Below are 8357 nucleotides of genomic sequence, written 5' to 3'. Positions count from 1 at the left end.
TTCAGCTAAACTGGACTTGTTTGTAGGATTGTTATGAAGATTAAATGAAACAATATATGTAAGCATGCTTGGCAAAAACTTAATATGCTGTATAAAAAATACTATCATTTTTTTCTTATTTGATGATCCTGCCTTTTTCTCCTTCCTCACATATCAGAACAAACTTATGCAAATTTTCAGATGTGAAATTCTTCCCATTCCTTCAGGGCCCAGTTTCCCATGCTAGTGATTTTTCTTGACAAACTTTATTTCCTATCAAAAATTTTCAGGCCATTATGCTACCTTTTCAGGGTGATTTTAAGGGTTTAGAAATAAAATGCATAGTAAATTTGAATTTAGATGTTAATAAGCATCAGTGGTTTACTGTGTTATGCTTCCTAGTAAAAGATTTTAATTTGGGCTTTTGTTATTTCAAATAACTGAGGCAGAAAATTCTGGAGTCTCTTTGGAGCCTCACCAGTATAGGCAACTATCACCTCTCCTTATACTATTATGTGATGGGAAAAATTGCAGATATATAGGTAAAATTGTACAAAAATATATTAAAAGAGGCAGACTTCCTCATCCTTTGGTTTATAAACTCATCTTCTTTATCCTACTGCCACTACTAGACAGTAAAAGTACTAGAAATGATTTTATGTCTTCCATGTCAAATATAAACGATTAAAAATCTAAACTGGGGAGATCAAAATAGTAAATGTGGTTGACCAAAAACATTAGTTATAAAATAGAAAATAAGACTGCCAGAAGGCTAGAAAATGGCATACAAATATAAATTAATCTGATTTATATAGTTTTGTAAAGTTTCCTTATCTGAATCCCTACTAGCACTTACCTTCCATTGTTGTAAGGATCAAAGGAGATATTTACAAAACACTTAGTTAGCATAATACCTGGCACATAGTAGGTGCTATATAAACGTTAGCTTTCATTATTATTAAATAAAAAGACAAATGAAGTACTTCCATGGTTTTCAATAAGTCAAAAGTAACAATCTATATTAAGCATTTAAGTTTTTAAGAAACACTATTGCTGTAAGCTGTAATTTATGAGTGGGGAGATGTTTTTGTACATGACACTGCAAATTTACTATGTACAAAACATGCTATTCCTTTCAAATAAATATACAACATAATTATCATGTAAAATTTTCTTCACTTTCTCTGCTACCGTAGACATAAGATGTGTGTGAAAATTATTATATTTATCAGTTTTTTTCTAGATGGAGAGAATGTTCATATGTCCTTTATAGTTAATTTGGGTATTTATAATTAATAGTCAAAATTTATTCACTCAGCGCCTTTTTTTGGTTATGCATGTAAATTCATTTTTCTTTATGGATTTTCTTATGTTGGAAAGAAAAATCAGAACAAACGTAGAAAACTATGAGAGAATAAAAAAAATGAAAACAGCATATGTTGATTTACATTCAGCCTCCATAATTCTTTCTCTGGAGGCAGATAGCTTTTTTCCATCCTAAATTCATTGGGATTGCCTGAAATCACTAATGAAAGAACCAAGTCTGCCATAGTTGATCATTGCACAATCTTGCTGTTACCTCGTACAATGTATTCTTGGTTCTGCTTGTTTCACTCAACATCAGTTCATATAAATCTTTCCGGGGCTTTCTGAAACTGGCTTATTCATCATTTTTTATAGGACAATAATATTCCATTACTTTCATATACCACATAATCATTCTTAAAATATTATTGCTGTTCCTGTATACAATGCTCTCTTGGTTCTCATTTCACTCTTCATTATTTCAGAAAAGTCTTTAAAAGTTTTTTTTAAGATCATTGAGCCCATCATTTCTTATAGCACAGCAGTATTCCATCACAATTTTATCTCACAACTGGTTCATCCCTTCCCCAATTGATGAACATCCCTGCAATTTCCAGATCTTCTCACTATCACAAAAAAGCAAGCTGCTGTGAACATTTTAGAATACTTAAGTTCTTTTCCTTTTTCCCTAATCATATTAATTTGGAAATACTTAGTTGTGATAGTGCTGGGTATGTCTCTTTGAGCATAATTCCAAAATTCTCTCAAAAATGATTAGATCAGTTCACAATTCCACCAGCCATGTGTCCCAATTTTTTCACATTGTCTCCACCATTTGTTGCTTTCCTCTTCAATCATTTTAGCCATTCTGTTGGTATAAAATGATAATTCAAAGTTATTTTAATTTGTATTTCTCTTATAATGAGCATTTTTCATATAACTAAATTGTTTTGATTTTTTCTTTGAAAAGCTGTCTTTTCACATTCTTTGACTATCACACAATGACTTGTATTTTTATAGATTTGACCAAGTTATTTATATATTTTAGATTTGAGACCTTTATCTGATAATCTATATAAAAATCTTTTATTCAATTTTCTTCATTCTATTCTTGGCCACATTTATCCTATTGATACAAAACCTTTTAAATTTAATGTTATCTAAATTATCCATGTTAGACCTAACTTTATTTTCTCTCATATGGCTACTATACATAAATCAGGTAATGTGCTCCATGTTCAAATTTTCTTGTAATATCTAGATCATATATCCATTTTGACCTTATCTTGGTAAATGGATTGGATCTATGCAGAGTTTCTGCCATACTGCTTTCCAGTTTTCCCAACAATTTCTAACCAAATAATAAATTCTTATCCCTAAAGTCTAATTCTTGTCATTAAAATTCTCATCCCTTAAGTCTTTATCAGTGTTTTTAAAGTATATTTAATTCAAGAAACTTTGATATGTCCAAACCATCTCAAAAAATTTGTTAGAGGGCTAATCAAAACCATTTAATTTTTAAAAATTGTATGTGGATAGATAGGTAGATAGATAGATAAAATGGGAAGCAAAAGTGAAGTTTTTTGATCTGTGGACTGACATGGTTATAACCAATTTTATTGATTTTATATTTGTCCATTTTTATATTTCTTATTAAAGCCTTTTATTTTTCTAAATACATACATAAGTTTTCAACATTCATCTTTGTAAAACCTTGTGTTCCAAATTTTTCTCCCTCCACTTCCCCAATAACAAGCAATGCAATGTAGGTTAAACATGTGCAATTCTTCTAAATACATATTAATATTGATTATGCTACACAAGAAAAATCAGATCAAAAGGGAAAAGAGATTAAGGGTTTTTTTTAAAAAACATTACAGTAATGTTCAAGTATATTCCCTTTTAAAATATTCCTTTTAAAAATATTTTAAAAAGAAATTAAGAGGGGTAGCTAAGAGGCATAGTGGATAAGTGCACCAGCCTGAAGTCAGGAGAACGTGTGTTAAAATCTGACCTCAGACACATAACACTTCTTAGCTGTGTGATGCTGAGGCAAGTCACTTAACCCTAATTGCCTCAGCCAAAAAAAAAAAAAAAAAAAGATATTAAGAAAAGCAGTTCATCAAAACCAATTAATGTTTCAGATGTGTCTGACAGAATGTCCAACATTGTATACCTCTAATTTTACAAATAAACATTAACTTTTAAAATTAGTTTAGCTCCAAATTTCTAATTTTTTTGGTTCTAGATTCATCAATGACCATAGCTAAAGTATTAATATTTATAGTGCTTACCTATGATTCCAAATTCTTGCCTCTTCTCAGTAGACACAATATTTTTTTATATAGTTATGTTTCTGGATTATAAAGAATCCATTTTTTAAATTACAAATTTAATTGGGGAGGGAGATAATCTGCATCTTCCTCTGTCCTCCAGGCTGGAAGGGCTGCTTGTTAGCAGCATTGGTGATCAGGAGAAATCATTCGACCTTGTCCAACATAGATTACTGCACCCCTAGTCCCAAGAGAGAAGGGAGGTGAGGCAGGTGACATTGCTCAACTTTCCCTTGCTTAAATCCAATTCACTTGCATGTTGTACGTCACCTCCCTGATGTCATGGTCGTCTTCGAGAGGCAAACCTCTCTTGCCCCCATCCATTTCAGCCGTCTTGCCGCTCGATTCAGCCTTGTGAGTCTTTGCCATTATGCCTGGTTTCATTTTTTTTTAAGTCAAGTCATATAAAATGCATAATATAACTTAAATGGGCTAACAAAGAGTTGTCTGAGTCGCTGCTAATGAATAAATAGGAAGAAGGACTGAATAATTAGTACGTATGCCATTTGTATATAAAAACATTTTTGAAGAGATTGAAGCTGCTTGAAAAGTTTGTATTCCTTGAATATTTTAAATATTTATCTAGAAATAAATTTTATGGTAATAATTACTATTGTAGTGAGAGAATAGATTTGATAGTTAAGAATTACCTAGCCACCAAGCTATTTTCTCAAAGTAAAAGGCTTTATTGTCCTATAAAAAGGACACTTCAGCAGTATCAGGGTACTGATTGGTCTGATGAGTATTTTATAAAGAAAGGGGGGGAGGCGATGTTTACTCTGTTTATTGGTTAGACCTCTCAAGGGAGATGTTTACTTCTTAACTATTGACCAAATTTTGAGATAAACAAGAAATAGAAACATGTAGCAGGGGCAAAGTTTCCTTGTCCTTTTTACTACAACCCATAACCCTCTCTGTCCTTGTGCTGGTAGCCAACAACTTGTTTTTCTTCCTCTGACTCCTAACTAGAAATAGGCCCTACTGGGGTCTATTCCAGTAGTACTTCTGAAGAGTTTGCTGAGCAAGGTAAACTTCAGTTCAACTCCCAAATGAATTATATGTCTGGGAATAGAAACTGCATTTGGATTATTTGATAGAGGGAGCTCCCCTGTTAAAAAAAAATTCCTCTATTAAAGCACTGTCAAATTGTCAGGGCACTTTGATGTAGCTTTACAATATCATCCTTGCAAAAATCTTTCGTTGATTTGCGTAGAACAATTCTCTGTCTTTGTAGTAATCATTTTAAAAAACATTTTTTTAACAAAAAAATTGAGGCATGGACTTTTAAAAAATATACTTTTCAGGTAAATGAAAAAGATAGCATGTGAAAGATCTTGGAATTGAATTTAGAAGTGGTGAATGATAGCTCATTTATATACTTTTACAATTTACAATTTGCTTTTTAACTCTGTGAATGATTGCAAAAAAGTAAAAGTTTCTTTGAAGTCACTGATTTTTTTGAACACATAACTAAAATATCAGTTGTTATGAATTTATTCTAAAACTTAAGGGCTTTGCTTGGGAACTTGCCATTCCAGACGCTTTTAAGTGCCTACTTTTTACTGTGCTAGGAAAAAAATTAAAATATTTCCAGCAGTAACTTTAGGAAAATGCTTTGGACCAAACTATCTAAAACTGACCTGTGGGAATTTCAAATCCTTTTTTGAATAATGAATAATTTTAACATTTTAAAATTTAGCACACTGAAGATAATAAAATTTTTATCTTCAGTTTATACTACTACAAGTACAGTAGCACCTGTAACAATTTTATAAGGTCTTACCAATTTTACCTATGCTGTTAAACTTCAACCGAAAGGAATACAGATGAAGCATGTTTTAGTTTGGAAAAAAGTTTAGGTATTTTCTACATTATACAATGTTTTCCTTCCATCAAACCAATAATCTTTATAGTCACTCTTCTAGGAAAACTTAAACCCTTATATTGATATCATCCTGCCTCATTTATTATTCCTTTTATTTCATAATATATTTCAGTAATATTTAAAATATTAAAAGTAAACATTTAAAAAATATTTAATCAAAATATTTAAAATGTTTTTGGGAATTGCTTTGGTCAAAAATCTTTTTCACCTAGTGATGAACTCATCTGAACTTAGGTTAATCCCTGGACAAAAGGTACCAAAGTCCACTAATGTTTTTCAAGCATTGTATAATAATCTGCAATGCATTCTATTGATATAGAAACTGGTTTCTCATTATTATTCCTTTAGTGGATCATATGTATGTATACATAGATAATTTCTGTTCAATATCTTCAGGAAGTCTTAAGTTTTCAATTGACTCATTTGGTTATAAGAATTCGTTATAAATATTCCAGGCTGCTGTTTCAATGTGATATTCTATTTATTTAGGATTTACATCTTGGTTTTTATCCCCCTAAAAAAACAGTTAATAAAATTAAGCATAAAACAAGATAATTTAATAAAGAACAATATTAGTTAAAAGGAGTATATAAGATGTTAACAGGTATATGTAATGAGTTTACATATATTTAATGAGTTTACGTGCTATTGTGGGGAACATATACAAATAAGAACAGAAAAATACAAAGTAATGAAGTAGTCAGGGAAAAAAGAGAGCACTAGCAATTGGAGGCAATGGTAGAGATCTTGTGTAGGAATTGGCACTTAAACTGAATTGAGTAAAAAGCTAGATAAATTCTAAAATATAGAGGTAAATAAAGAATGCATCTCAGGCAGAAAAAACAGATTCCAGAGATGTCAGGACTGGAGATAGAATGTCACATATGGGAGCTGAAAGTAAATCAAGGCACCTGTAACACTTGGAGAGAAATGTTCAATAAGCTTGCACAGGTAGGCTGGACTTAGTTTTATAAAAGGCTTTAAATGCCAAGTAGAGGATATTACATATTATCCTAAAGAGGAAGCCATGCAGCTTTCTGAGCAGTGGAGTGATGTGGTCAGACAAGTGCTTTTAAGAGTATCAATTCAGCAGCTATATAAAAGATGGACTGGAAAGGAAAGAGACTTGGAGACAAGGACATCAATTAGAAGGCTATTGGAATATCCTCTATGTGAAGAGAGGGAGCTGACTTTGTCAGTTAAAGAAGTTCTTGTTATAATCCATTCCTAGGGAAGACAGCCTGAGAAACAATTGGATGGTTCAAAACACCAGTTTTAAAATACACTTCCATCTGTGATAGCCCAAGTAAGAAGGATATAATCACTACCCAGTAGTAAAGATTAATTAGCCATGATTTCAGTGCTGTAGGAAAATCTGTTATATAGTTTTTAGGTATATATGTGTTGTCCTAAACAAAAAGCTCATTTAAAATTTCAGTTCAGTTTTTTAAAAAGAGCAAATAAATACTTAGTCTATTTGCACTAATTCCAGAGAGAAGGAAAAATTTAGGAATTACTGGAGCTTGAACCTTGGTAAGAGGAAAACATTATAGAAAGTTTACTAATTAAGTGGTATAGTGTATAGAACATTGGGCCTAGGAGTTAGGATAACAGATGAAATCCTGCTTCAAATGTTTATTGGCTTAGTGACTCTAGGCACTGTCACTTAATCTCTCCTAGTCTCAGTTCTCTCATCTATAAAATGGGGATGATAGGTTATGAGGAAACAAATGAAATAGGTTAAAAAAAAACTTTGCAAATCTTAAGAATGCTATACATTAGCTATTATGGTTTTCATATTTCTTTGTACAAGTAATGACTAGGCATAATTTACAGGTGTATAAAATCTGATTTTATTTTTAGTATAGGAAACCCCCCCCCCACATTGTTTTAGTATACTTACAGCACAACTTCATTTTAAAGATGAATTACCATTGCTATTAACATTTCTGATAATCTTATATGGAAAAGTTTCACCTTCATTCAGCCAATATGTTTTACTATTCATTATATCATGTTTAATATAAGTTTACACTAAAGTCTGACTTCAAGCCTTATCATAATACACAGATGGAAAGGGAAATAAGAATTTCTTCAGTGTCTACTATGTACCAGACACTCTGCTAAGTTTTTTACAAATAGACACTACACCTCATTTGAGGTAGTTCTAATATCATTTGAGAGAATGTCCCCATCAAAATCTTTCTACATATTCTCTTGATCGTCATCCCTTTCCCATTTTCTCCAGCACAAACTGCTCTATCATCCTCCCTTCTCTAATCTTCAGTCTTTGCCTATGTATTGGATATATCCTGATTTTCTACAAAGCTTATCTCCCTTATCCTTTAAAAAAAAAAAGAAAAAGAGAAAAATCTTCACCTGATTGTAGGATACCTGTGCTTTCATCCCATATATATTGTCCCTTTTTGGCTAAACTCAAGAAAACCTTTTGCAATTGGTGCTGCCATGTATGTACGCTGCTCATTTGAGTCAATATTTAATTTAACTTCCAAATCATCACTTGATTGAAATTGCTCTCCAAATCTAAGGACCCAATCTAATGACCCCAAATGACTCAAATCTAATGACCTTTTCTCATTTCTTAATCATTTAATATTACCCTGCTCTTGTCTCCCCCATTTTTTTTCATGACATTGCTGCCTTCTAGTTCCCCCTACTTGTCTATTCCTTCTCATTATGCTTCCCTGAATTCTAGAATCTTATTTTCTCCCTTCCTATCTCTTTTCTTTTCCTCACTTCTTTTTTCTTCTTTCTCCTCACTCTATACTATTCTCCTTAAGTGATCTCATTAGGTCCCATGGATTCAACTGTTATTTTCGTGGGAGCTATATATA

Source organism: Sarcophilus harrisii, chromosome 1 (genome assembly GCF_902635505.1).
Source record: "Sarcophilus harrisii chromosome 1, mSarHar1.11, whole genome shotgun sequence".
NCBI classification, from domain to species: Eukaryota; Metazoa; Chordata; class Mammalia; order Dasyuromorphia; family Dasyuridae; genus Sarcophilus; species Sarcophilus harrisii.
This window is presented reverse-complemented; position numbering follows the sequence as displayed.